The sequence below is a fragment of the Sander lucioperca genome, chromosome 7 (genome assembly GCF_008315115.2).
Source record: "Sander lucioperca isolate FBNREF2018 chromosome 7, SLUC_FBN_1.2, whole genome shotgun sequence".
Taxonomy (NCBI): domain Eukaryota; kingdom Metazoa; phylum Chordata; class Actinopteri; order Perciformes; family Percidae; genus Sander; species Sander lucioperca.
The window spans coordinates 4,893,795-4,908,000 of record NC_050179.1 but is presented as its reverse complement, the minus strand read 5'-3'; positions in this window follow the sequence as shown (position 1 = coordinate 4,908,000).

Genomic DNA, 14,206 nt, shown 5'->3' with positions numbered 1-14,206 from the left:
CTTTCTATTTGAAAACAGGCTTATTTTATAGTTAAAGTGTATTATTTCAAAGCTACACAAATCAATATTCATATTTACAATGGATCAAATTATTAGGCGTAATGTGGAAAGTGTCCCTGATAGTGACAGACGCACAGACAATTATCACCTGACTTTTCAGTGTACCCTCAGCTCTCCGGAGCATTTCAGCGTCACCGCAGTCCCACCACTCTCATTGACCTTGATGCCATGATAATATTGGACCTACATTCTCCAGAGATACAACTACAAATGGATGCATTGCCATACATTTTGTTTCATGGTCCCCGCAGAATAAATCAACATTCCATCTAGCGCCACCTTTAGGCCAACATTTTAATCAGACATAAACAGACCAATGCAAAACTGATGACAGTCCTATCAACATCAGCTGGATGTTGTGTTGCTAATGTTTGCATGCTAACATGCTTACCATAGACAGTGTTATAATGTAACAAAGTATAAATAAATCTATATGTATATAAGTATAAATGTTATAATGTAACAAAGTATAAATACTTTGTTACTGTACTTAAGTAGAATTTTCACGTATCTGTGAAAGTAAAGTTACTTTGTTATTTATATTTCTTACTATTACTTTTACTCCAGTACTTTTACTAAATGAAATGTATACTTTCACTCCACTACACTTTCCCTAAGCATCTTAATCGCATCTTAATCGTTACTACTAAATAAAATCTGAGGAAATTTGTTAGACTGCAAAAAAGCAGTTGGTTGTGGATTTCAAGTTAATGCATGCTCCGTTCCAGTTGGTGACATAATGCATGTTTGTTGCCATGCTCCAAAACCATAGGCCAAAACTAAAGAAGAAGAAGAAGAAGAAGAAGAAGAAGAAGAAGAAGAAGAAGAAGAAGAAGAAGAAGGGTAATAATTGATAGCTGCAGGCTTTTAGCAGACGATGACCACCCCAACAACAGTGGTGAACTCTGTGAATGGAGTTGTGATGAAGATCATTTTACATACCTGTGGCCGTATTTGCAAGAAATGTTTTTGTACGTTGGAGTAAAAGATTATTCCTAAAAAAATAAAAAATAAATCTTTTTCAGTTTTTTCTTTGTTGATGTCAGACTTTGAATTTAATCTCTAAGAAGGTGCACAAACCGTGAATATCATTCTTTACTATAACGAAGCCACAATAAAGTTTATAATAAGTTTTTGTTACTTTTACTTTTACTTCTAATAGTTAAGTACTTTTAATCAGATACTTTAAGACTTTTACTCCAGTAATATTCTAAAAGGTGACTTTAACTTCTATCAAAGTCATTTTGCAATAAGATACTTGCACTTTTACTCAAGTATTGCTTTCAAGTACTTTATACTAGACTGAACCTAGATGGTGACGATGGTAAATATTATACCCGTTAAACCTCAGCGTGTCATCATTGTCATTGCAAGCGTTGGTTGGTCAGCATGCTGACATTAGCATTTAGCTCGAAGCACAGCTGTGCCTGTGTACAGCCTAACAGAGCTGCTAGTGTGACTGAAGACACACTCTGGTCAAAATCGCAAACTAACATACCATTCATATGCGTACTAAGTATGATGTAAAATTGAGTATGTAGAGCGTTCCAACTGCATAGTAGGTGGATTTTGGGTAAGTGAGATTAGGAAGAATATCTAAGTATGCAACATAAGTTTACTGGACATGCTCAAACGTCCCAAAATCTAAGTCTAATGGCAGATTGCAAGGGAGATAAAATAATGAATCGAACACAACCTTAGTCTTGGTATAGTTTTGTCAATAACAGAGTTTGTCTTCAGGAACCAAACAGTTATTGAGGTCAGCTTTTAACTCATATTTGAGGAATTTACTTTTCACTGTTTGCACTCAAAACCTTTTCCTCTGTTTGTCATAAATGAGATTGGCAGATTAAGCGAGGTATTCTTTAAAAAGAGCATAATAATGACTTTATTCAGGACACAATGGAAGGTCCATAGTACAGTAAAAAAAAATAGACAATATTTACAAAAATATAGCAATAAATATATAGTTCAATTCATATAAATTAATAAAAGGTCAGCAACCTTCACCTGTAATATGAGTGTGGGCTAAAGCATATTAATGACATTCTTGTTATTTGAAAATAAGGTTGTTTAATTGTGTGTATGGATCTTCATTAAAAATCCATTCATCCTCATTTCTTTCCGATTATGCTGAAATTAGAGAGGTAGAATTTTGCCATGCTGTATTGACATGAGGCTTTGAGACGGTCACAATGCTATTTCACGGAGAATGGTTCTTTTAATCGAGGCTCCGACAGTAAATTACATTCACTGAGTTTTAACAGTTTGTACATTCAAAGAAAGGAAAACTCAATAAAAGTTAAATATTTCATAATCCATTAGGCCTAAAGTATCAGAACAGTTCCTCGAAAGGCATTTATGTGTCAACTTTTAATTTAGTAGGATATAGATAATATTAAATGCGTATTATATGTGTGATTAAGGAAGCCATTTCCTATTAAATAGTCTGTGTTACCATTTTTATGCATAATTAGCATGCATGTTGCGTAGCTCTTTTGCGTAATGTAGACCGGCTCAATCAACGTGTTTGATTTGATGTTGACTATGTGACACAGCGGAGTGGCAGGTAAGGATTGTGGAGTGGTGGCGGTTGTCTCAGTAATCTCTGCCAAATGGTGCAGAAGTGATTTGACTATTGACTCTGTTGCCACTCAGAGATGCTGACATAATGGAATGGCTTACTGTGAACTCCCACCTTGATTAGCATGTGTAATTATAAATATGCTGCTGTAAGCGTAAAAATCAGAGTGAAAGGAGGCGTTCTGGAAAACGGCTGCACTCTTTGACACTGAAGCAGCCTGTAATTGCCTCTACCACACGATCAATGAGTGCTCAGCATTTGTCAGCCTGTCGGGATTATTTGGGGAGACTCAAGCCAAGTTTTAGGAGTTTTGTTTCCATAACTTATAAAGAGCAATTACACCTGAACAATTCCTTAAGACACAGACATTTTTAAAGCCAAAACTTGAGCGATGTTTTGACATTGAAACAACAAATAAATAAATATACATTCAAGTAGATTTCTTAGGATCTAGGCTATACTGCTGACAAGCATGGATGTGTTGTTAAAATTAGCTTCCAGAACAATGACATTCCATTTAGTGTGACATGTTGGATGACAACCAGCGCTAAGTGAGGGACACCCCATGATACTCCAACATGTCAGTTAGACAATTTTCCCTCCCCCCTGACACTGTTAATTCCTATCAATTTCTCCCCCCTCAATGTACCACCTCCCCATCTGTGGTCGTGGATGCCAAACATGTAGTGCAGATAACTGTACTAGAACATGTCAGGTGCTGCTTGTCTAGTCTGGCTCAGGGAAATCATAAATGCTTAACATTACAGTGGAGTTTTGCATCAGAATTTACAAACATCAGAATTAGTTATTGCAGTGTATGTGTCTGTGCTCGTCTCTGCTTCTCTCTGTGTCTGCTTTGGCTCTGTGGATGCAGCAGCATGGAAGCCATTTTTAAGGAAGACAGTTCATCAAGAGGAGTGACAAGGAAGAGTAACAATACACTTCATACTTCAAGGTGAAAAGGCACATATACTCTAAGGTTATCATGACACAATCCACCGATGCATATATCCATGCATCAATCTAAGCACAGCAGCCCAAATGTCTTTTTTCCTGCTAATGTCCCCCAATGCTTTCTGGGGATCTCCATGTTGAAGCAGGGAGATGAACTGCTGGGTTTACTCCCCCGCCAGAAAGCAGTCCCTGGTCCCCCCACCCCACCCCCTTCAGTGAGATCCTCAGCCTGTCACAAATCACTAAAGCAGGCCACCTTGCAAAGCAGCCATATTTCAGCTGCTTGTATCTCATTCACAGGTGAGCAGTGCTGATGAGAAGACTGTGTTTTGTTGTTCAACTCTCTCTCCAAACAGCTCAGCTGCTAAAACCTAAGTGGCAGTCAATCTATTGATCCCACTCACACAACACAAGTGCTTTGGAAAAATAGTTTCTTTAGATTTCTAGGCAATTCATTCTTCAAGAGCAAATACACACTACAGATTGGAACATACCTAAAATTATGAAAGTTGAAAATGTCCAAAACGTCCTGCCCACATGTCTGTTACTGATCACAATTAATGGCAAAGTGGTGTTTTACACCTGCCATCAAACATATACAATAATATAATATGTGCAGTCTATACTGTGCTGTGTACTTGCTAATTTGATTTTTTAATGACATAATTAGTAGAACTGGTTATGTTTAATATATCATGCATACTATGGCAAGATGTTAAGCAGCTCAAATGGGGGACCTCCACTCCTGATGGCCCATTAAAAAGGAAATATTCTCACAAGGGCCCTTTTTGTCCTGTAGGCGCCTTTTTCAGATTGAAACAACAATAATTTTCAAACAGGGTGTTGATTAAGCTTTTTGAATGAAGGTTCACTAATGTTACAGTCACGTAATGTTGTAGTGTTAGCTTGTGAGCTACTGGTGATCTTTCAGCAGCAGCGTTTAACTTGTGGGTAGGGAAATCTTAGCAGCCTAATTAATGGCACAAAGTAGTCTAACAAGAAAGAGGGGCTGGTTGTTTAATTATGATCAACATCATGTCTGTGATTGCCAAAACAAGGAGGAGGAAGGGTTAGCAGGGAGGCAGAAGGCGGAGAGTGTCAATATTTAATAGTGTTGGCTCCTTCAACTTGATTGAAATTCCCTATTATGAACACAGGGGAGTACATAATCATATACCTGTCTTTGCCTTCTGCTCTCCTTTCAGCCTGCTCTGCCTTGGCCTTTGCAATTGCTGTGATGTTTTTGTCTGCCTGCTATTATCAGTTTTTTTGTGGACATGTCTTTTTTTGGGTGCTTTTTGTGCATTGCGCTGTTTTTTACCCCCTCTTGCTCTCTTGTGTCTGTTATCTGCCTTTGGATTCCATTAGCACAGTGACAGAGAGGTGATTACAGCCAGCCCAGGTCCTTTAATACAGATTAGACGTCATCTGTGATGCCTTTCATATGCCTGCCATCACGCCATCCCTGAAGTTATTGTTTGGGGTCCTTTTCCTTGAGCTGTTGATATGGCCTGCTGTATTCTCCTGTATTGCTACTGCATCTGTATTCTGTGCACTTTGCCATGGTGAATATCAGTATTTGACATAACTAATAAGGCCTTTCAGTTTGATGGAATTCTCTCTCAGAGCAACCATACTGGCCGAAGCCTGCTGTCTCTTAGTGAGACAGAGCTGTTTGCTTGGGCTGTGGGTGGAGCTGAGAGACAGCTTGTGTCAAACAAAAGTGCTGTGTTTGGCAGGCTCTCCGAGCACTCTCAGCCACTTTCCATTCCTAAAGGTTATAAAATGTACTGCTTGCAATGTCCACTGGCACTGGTTGAGAATTTGAGAAGGTAAAATAATGACTTTGTGAAATTATCATTTCCATGCATGATTTCCTGGTGATACAATTCAATTACACTGACAAGCAACCCTTTCAGAAGCAACTGGAGCCTGATTTTAATTGAACAGCGAGTCAGCCCTCATTTCCACTAATTTGATTGTCACACTCCTGAATTGCATTTGATGATCTCACAAAACAAAACCAATAAGATAATCATTTGCAGTGTAATGCTGTACTTATTTTAATCTTAAGGAAAACAACGGATTTGGCATGCAGGTAAGAGAAGCTGTCATTCCAAATCAGGCCGAGCCAGTGGAGCATCCAACACAAGGATGGGAAAAGCTGGAAAAGGACATAATGGTTTTGTCTTTCCACATTTCACCATGGGCCTGTCTAAATGCAATTAAGTGTCCTCTGGTGGCATTTGTTACTATGTTGATGTACCTGGAGTGATTTGAGGTGAAAACATTTACATTTCTCTGCACACTTAATGCTTTCATGTGTCCTGACAGACAATATAAGAAGAAAACAGGATGACTTGTCCTTTGTTTGTCATTCTATTATGTTGTAGTTGGGGGTGTCCTACCAGGGAGGTGAGGATGATGATGCACCGACTCACCTGACGCAGCTGTAAGTGACCCTCACTGCCAGAGGCCGGGGACAGAGACAAAATGTCACAGCACAACTGATGGCAATAATGAAACCTGGCAGTCACAAAAGCTTATGTTGAAATGATGAGATTAGAAAGTCTCAAACCACATATTTTGTGAAGACTGGATACATTTCGCTTTGCCACTTTCTGGAAAACAAGTAAGAGTGAGTAAGTGGGTACCTCAAAATGATCTACGTTTATGTGAAACAGAAATTAGGAATTTAGTAAAGAGAAGTAAAAAAGAGAAAAAAAGATGTTTATGTCCCTTGAGGCAGGGCAGTCCCGCAGGACAGACACAGATAGATGCATGACTGTTTTGAATAAAATACATATTCTATGTGAGATATGCAGACATTTTGTGAACAACCATTTATTGCTAAATTTTATGGATATATGGTAGATTAATTGATTTTAGGTCAGTGAATCTAGGTGGGGACTATAAATTCATTAGATGTCTAGGGAAATGGTCTTTAATAAAGTAACAATTAAAGTGTATGCATGTGTGTGTGTGTGTGTGTGTGTGTGTGTGTGTGTGTGTGTGTGTGTGCGTGTGTGTGTGTGTGGAGGGTACAATTGTCTGTTTTTCAGTTTTTGTAACCCACTGGGTGAACATGCAGCACTGTAATCAATTTCATGTCGCTACAGTCTGTGTCTGTGCTTTTCTGGAGAAACAAATGGCTTACAAAGGCTGTAAACCTGGGAGGTGATGTCAAATTATATGTGTTAGCTAATTCAATGTAGATTAGATCTGTGTGTTCGTGCCTCTTTAATAATAATGACCCTGCAGTGACTTTTACCACTCTTATTAGCCTTATTTAGTTTTGTTCCCTTAGCTGTCTATAGGTTGCAAAGGCTCTCTGTTCTGTGTCATCTGTTTCACGTCTCACTCTCTGATGCTGTTGTCTTATGGGCCTGGAAGTGTGCTTGCCTATATACAGTATGTATCTGTGTTGTTGAGTGGAGAAGAAGGAAAACTAAATGGAATGTTTGTGCTAAAAAAAAAACTAAGCTTGCGTGACAGGATTTGGCAAGAGTTCACAATGCAGAAAATGGTTGGTTTACTTTGCTTTAAAATATTAAGAAGAATGTGTTCACATTTGCGTACTCAATCTGAAGCGATGCATATTTAATATCTGCTCCTGTCACCTCACATTTAATTGGTGGATGGCACTGTGGAGCCAGACCAAAAGGACAAGACCTTTTCAGGGTTATGTTAAACCTTCAAAGCAGTTAGAAAATCGCACCTCATTGATGCGTTTCTTTGGCAACATTTTGTATTATGGTTGAGTATAATATCCCTGTATGACTTACATCTGAATTGCACAAAGACACTTGCTGAAGGTCATCTGTGTATCTGACATTATGAATTCATGCAGCCCATTTTATTGAGGACTATGCCACTGATTGTCTATTTAATATACAAGCTATTCTCCCAGTGTTGATTTGACGTGCATTAGCGTGCAACTGATTTTGTTTATATGGGTGAGCAAGTGACTCACATACATAAATAGGCTTTAGTGCTGTAGGGGTCCTAAAGCACAGGCTCATTCTCCCCCCAGGTGGTGCTGCTGCCTGTGGTGGCAGAGAAGTAAGGGCCATGACCACAGCTTTCAGTTGGTGCTACCCCGACAGGAGAGATGAGGATTAAGATAAAAGGGGCACCCCCAGCCCCTGTCTGCCCCCTCTGCTGTTTGCAGGTGCACTGTTAGTGGGGCACCAACAGTAACACCCAGGTGATAAGGCTGAGAGAGAGCAAATCAAACAGAAGACAGACATAAGGCCTCCATCTGGCACAGCTGCTCATAGTTTAGCACTCTTTGTTCCTTTACTGTTCAGAACCAAATTTACTTAATATTTTAATTATGTATATTGGTCCCTCTGGACCACTGTCAAGATAAAGATTGAACCATACTCATACAAACATAACATTTTGAACTGTGAAAATGTGTTGAATGCCAAAAACATATAATCAAAATTTGAAATGATAAAATAAAGTTGCAGCAGAAAAGCACCACTGTGTAAGGCAATAACAAAACCGATGCATTATATACGTGAAACATAATCAAACGTCTTTACAGTTTTATTTTCTGGCAATGCAGTAGCAGGGTTTGGTTATAATTAGCACCATTTCCATGATGGGCTGAAATTGCTGGAATGTTTTTCTACATTTCCTACCACTGAGAAACATTGGGCCTTGGACTATCACAATACTATATTTACCACCCTGATCCAACAAGCACCACGGCCATTTAGCCAGTTAAGCTCGATGTACTGCCAAGCAGACAGCAGCTGGAGAGTACAAAGCTGAAATTGTACAGGCAACATTTGGCATTCACAGGACATTGACAACAAAATATCTTTTTTCACTTAGCCAGATGGGTAATAGATGAGGGACATGGTAATAGGTAAGAAAGTGATGTTTCTGATGACATACAGAACCTAAACATGTAGACTGAGGACAGAAGAGGCGACTGGTGTTATTTCAGGCCTGGATGCAGGACAGAATAATTTGTCTATTTCATGGGCAGATGGAAACCAGAGTGACAGATGATTCACTTTACTTCATCTTCTCTCTACTGTTATGTGCCTAATGCTATCCCAGATCCTTTGTTGATGTATATAATAACACAAAATAACACAAACACTCGTGCACTCGTGACGATGAAAAAGAGAATTCAGCCCTTTACCTTAAGCAAAAATAGCAATACCACAATGAAAAATAGTCCATTACAGAAGTCTTGCACTCAGAACTTTACTTAGGCAAAAATACACACATATTGTCAGCTAAATGTGCCTAAAATATCATAAGTACTCAGACTTAGTGTTACATTATTATATTGTTACTGATGTATTATTGTGCAAGAGGCATTTTAACAGTGTAGCTGTTTGAGGTGGAGCTAATTTCAAATATTCTAGTATTCCAGTGTCAAGCAATGCATCCCGTTTCATATGCTTATTATAGTTTTTCAAAATCTTAATATGTTAAATCATCAAATAAACATGATGGCGTAAAAAGGAAATTATTTCCCACTGAAATGTAATGACTTATTAGCATACAAGATAAATACTTATGTCGTACAACTACCTCAGAATTGTACCTAAAGTATACTATTTGATTATATACTGCTACTTTCCCCCACTTTAGATAGACCTAATTGATTATAAGCTTACATGTGTATAATTTCTGGCTCAAAAACTGATCTGCTGCTTTCTATAGGGAATAAAATAACCCCAGTACAAAATAAATAATAATTAAATTAGTTGCATGTCTCATTTAATTAGGTCTGATGTGTACATTAAAATGATTAAACAAATTATATTTCATGAATGTAGAGCACATAGAAACCACAATTGTAGAGGAAATTTTTTTTTTCTACTTTGGACCACATACAGAGCTCAGGGTCTGGTTTACCATGTTTACAGCCTTGAGCTCCAGCTTACGTTAGCAAACACACTTCCAATATACTGCAGTCCCACTTGTCCCCTGTAAGCCAAAATATTTTATGGATGATGATCATTTTTATAGTTCCCAAGATAATGTGTCAGGTGTAAAACGATGACAGATATCACAAGAATCATCCTGTGGCAATTTTCTCTTCTAGAGATACCCTGATGCCAAATGAAAGAACATATTTGCTTTGTGCAGGGAGAGACAGACTACTATAAGGTACAAACAGAACTGTGGAGTGCACAGTCAAAGCATGCCATTTGTAATACTCTTGCTGAGAATGTTTTCTCCTGGCCTATTTAAGATAGGGATAAAAAATGGGTGCCATTAATATTTTGTTATTTTACCCTTGCCCAATATGTCTCCATGGACTGCTTGCACCCAGGGTATAATCAGTGGAGGTAGTGGGAATTTGTTTCCCTCTGGCAGGAAGGTGTATTTCTCCTCCTGTTGGTGTCACTGTTACCACATCTGAGGCACTGAGCCTCATCCAATGATCGCACTGCACTAATGAGTTATGGTGGCGACTGCACACAGACCACCAAATTTCTGGAACACTGAACACACGCACACATTCAGACACATGGCCTGGACACACATATACACTCCCTATACATGTGTGAGCATACACACTCTCAGTGTGCAGGGAGCTCTACACGGAGTGTATGAGAGTCTAATAAGGCGGAACTTCGACTTTGCTTCCACTTATTAGACAAAACGAGGAAGACAACCAAGAAATTGGTCTAAAAAGCTGCAATTGTAAGTACATTTCATAGCTTTAAAGATAGAGGAGAAGTCCCGCTGGTGTAAGTGAACATTGCATCATTGTCATAATGGAGCTTTCTGGCCTGTCACGTTACTCAAAAGCTTTAGATAAATGGACTGTGGTGGCAGTGATTCACGGATACGTCATTTAACTTGTTGATATGTATGTGAACATAGGTTTGTGCAATTTGATATCCTCTCCACTAGCTCTCCCTCAAAACATATTTACATCTTTTGGAGCAGGCGGCTCTAATTTATGTTGGAACTAAATGACGGTTACAAAAATGTATGATAATTAGGGCTGTCAAAATAACGCGTTAATTTCGATTAATTAATCTGAGAAAAAAATAACGCGTTAAAAAAATTAACGCAGATTAATCCATTCTATATTGACGTTTGCATACAGACGAAAATCTGGTGCCACTGATATGTCTGCACTTCTCTCTGGTGCTCTGAAGACGTTACAGGCAACACAAACACCGCTGCATGTGACGCTAGTTAACACTATACTCAACAGCAGCTAATGTTAGCCTACCGCTAGCTAGTTAACACTACACTCGACAGCAGCTAACGTTAGCCTACCGCTAGCTAGTAGCTGGATTAAACACGGTTACAATGGTGACAGCTAACGCTGAATGGTGTAAAGTTTTACTGTAGAGCAGGGGTCGGGAACCTTTTTGACTAAGAGAGCCATGAAAGCAAAAAATTTGGAAATTTATTTCAGTGAGAGCCATATAATATATTTTAAAAGTGAATTCAACTAAATGTCAGTATAATAAGCCTCTGAATTTATTCTTTTGAATGGTGAATGGTTTTCCGTTCCTCACTATTGCTAAAGAACCAGCAAAGCTAGCCGAATTATAGTCACCTTGCCGGGTCCATACGCGGAGTTGCTGCTGGCTAGCTTGCACCCTGCTCAGAAGCTCTTGGCACGCTTTCTTTCTGCTGTCTCCCGCAGGGTATTTTGATGCAAAGGTAGCGTGGCGCGTGTCGAAGTGCCGCTTTACATTCGACCGTTTCAACGATGTAATTTTGTCATTGCAAATTAGACACACCGCAGAACCCGCTCTCTCCACAAAGGCGAATTCTTCGGTCCATTCGTCCTGAAATGTACGATACTCGTGTCTTTTTTTCTTTTCGCCATCTTCTTCGTCGAAGGGTTAGCTTTGAGCTAATGACCGAGCAGACGCAGTCTCAGACTGATTCAAAAGGGGGCGTTTACCTGTTTTACCCAGCAACGGCAAACGTAGGCCAGTATCATCCAATTAAAATAATGGACAATTGCTCCTGCAGCCCTGAACAGGACATGCGCAGTGAAAAATCGATGGATGGATTAAAACAAGTGAGAATATTTTGTTTTATCTGCGAGCCATATGCAATCATCAAAAGAGCCACATCTGGCTCGCGAGCCATAGGTTCCCGACCCCTGCTGTAGAGGATTCAACACCGGTATGTAACAATCTGTTGGAAAACAACACAGACGGTGCGTTCAATGAAGCTGGTAAACTACAGCTTCGTGGTGCATTTGAAGTTGTTGTAAATGTCCTTTTCCTATCTGGTTGTTGTTGTTTTTGTCGTTCAACAGCAATTTACTAGTGAAATAAGTTAATGTTATTGTTATACATTATTATTAAATCATTTAATTTTGACCATATGGCCTTAGCAATAAACAAGCCGTTCTTTAATGTCACCAACTGTTGTTTAGTAGGCTACCCTTCTTTTTCTTTTCTTTTTTTACTTTCTAAAAAAGTATCGGTTCAGGCACCGTTAATTATGTATGTATGTAGTATGTAATTAATTAGATTACATTTTTTAATCGATTGACAGCCCTAATGATAATAATGCATCATGTCATCGTATGAATACACAGAGAGAGAAAGAGAAATGTGTGGATCTGTAGAACAATATTTTTAGTAGTTACCCTCACTGTCCCTTTGTGGCAGACAGTCACCTTGCCAATACTCAGGACGGAACCACCCCAGACAGAGCCCTCTGTGTTCGAGGCAAGATTTTGTGGCGGATCAGTGGGATTTAAGGGTATAAACAGACTGCCGCTGTACACTTCCATGTATGTTGCCGGAAACTCAATTTGATTGTACTGCTCTACATCTCTACTTTACCTGCTTGAATCCTGACGAGGACAGGGACAGTAGGGAGATGGCAGAAGAGCAACAGAGGGAGGGAATTTCAAGTCCAGGCTGTAGTTATTTATTCAGCACATTTCAGGTGGTAAAAAACGTTTTTTTTACTACTGCCAGATGATTTATATGGTAGGATGTTAATGAGATATGCACTTTTTGATTTTGTTTTTTGCAGTCTGCATTAACTGTAATGAACATGACCTTTGCATAAGCATAAGGGTTGTTCATTAACGTGGATCAACGGAGATTAGGCAGCAGTTGTTGCAATGACATATGACACAACCTTTTCTTGACCTTGTGCAGCCATGCATGACTGTATTTTTCAGAACAGTACACTTGATATCAGGGACGGGAGGCAAAGCTACAACCACTATCTGCATCTGGTTTTTCTTTTTTTCTCCTCAACTGAAATGTAGTTAAAACAAGAACTAGGCCTATTCTAGCCTGATGTCGTCATACTCAGATTCTAGTCAGAATCTGAGACTCAGATTCTAGTCAGAATCTGAGTCTGATACTGCTCCATTGGGCTGTGATTATGGGGCGTGTTTCAACCGAACCAGGAAAGAAAATGCCCCATGCACTCAATTGGATAGACCTACAAGCAATAGCATAGTTTTTACTGTTTTCCCTCTGTCCCTAAGCCAGACTTTGCATCTTCAACCTCGCTTAATTCTAAATTAAATATTTAAATAATGTAGATTTCAAGTACAAATGATAAAATAATGTCTATTTCAATTATACATATTATATATTGCCATATTTATTCACATTTTCCTATATTTTTCATAAGTAGAACCCTTGTCCCTTGGGCTTACTGTCATTTCCACCACGCTGTACAAAATAGAATCCTGGGATCATTGTTTTAGGTTTGTATACTTAGTAACCATAGCAACATAAACTCCACAGTGGAACACATGGCTGGATGAAATGGTGTCGTCTACAAGGGGGTAATGAAAAGATGAAAAATCAAGGTAAATAGGAGTAAAACTGAGAGTATGTTTATTGGTCGTCATTTCCAAACAGCTCATATTTCACATGGACGTAAAAATAACTGGATAAATTTAATTTAATAATGTGTAATTTGTGTATATTTAATGCTAACTCTAAAACTAATATTAGCAGGCTAACATAGCATGATATTTTAGAGGGAAAGGGGGGAAATGTCATTTCCACCACGGTGTTCATCGTAGTGGTAAAGACAGGTTGTGGAGGAAATGACATTGTTTGTGCTAAACAGCAAATTATTTGGGCTATAATACTAAAACTTTAATGTAAAAAAACATTTAAATTCAAAAACAGTTAAATAAAACATAACTGAACCTCTGGCCCATATGCAAGTTTGACAGATACAGTATTTAGCAAATACAATGTCTATTTAGTCAGATTCAACTTGTTATTCCACATGATTATGTTTGACAGTACATGGATTTACGACATAACACACATGACAGTAACGTTTAAAGGGGTGATAGAATGATTATATAAGGTATTTCACACTGTTCCTTAAGGTCTCCTAATAGGGTATGTAACATTGGTTGGGCTGAAAATGTCCCAGGTGCTATTCTTTGGGCCCTTATGCATCCCTGTGGAATTAAGGCATGGATACCCGAACCGAGCCCGACGGGTCCCGATGGTACCCGATGGGCCGGGCCGGGTTCGGACAGATATTTAGAAATTATGGGTTTGGGTTCGGGTCGGGCTCGGTCACATTAGTGCGATAAGGCATTTATTGTAAAATGGTGCTGCGACTCCTTTAAGAGAGCTCAGTGCGTGTGTAAAG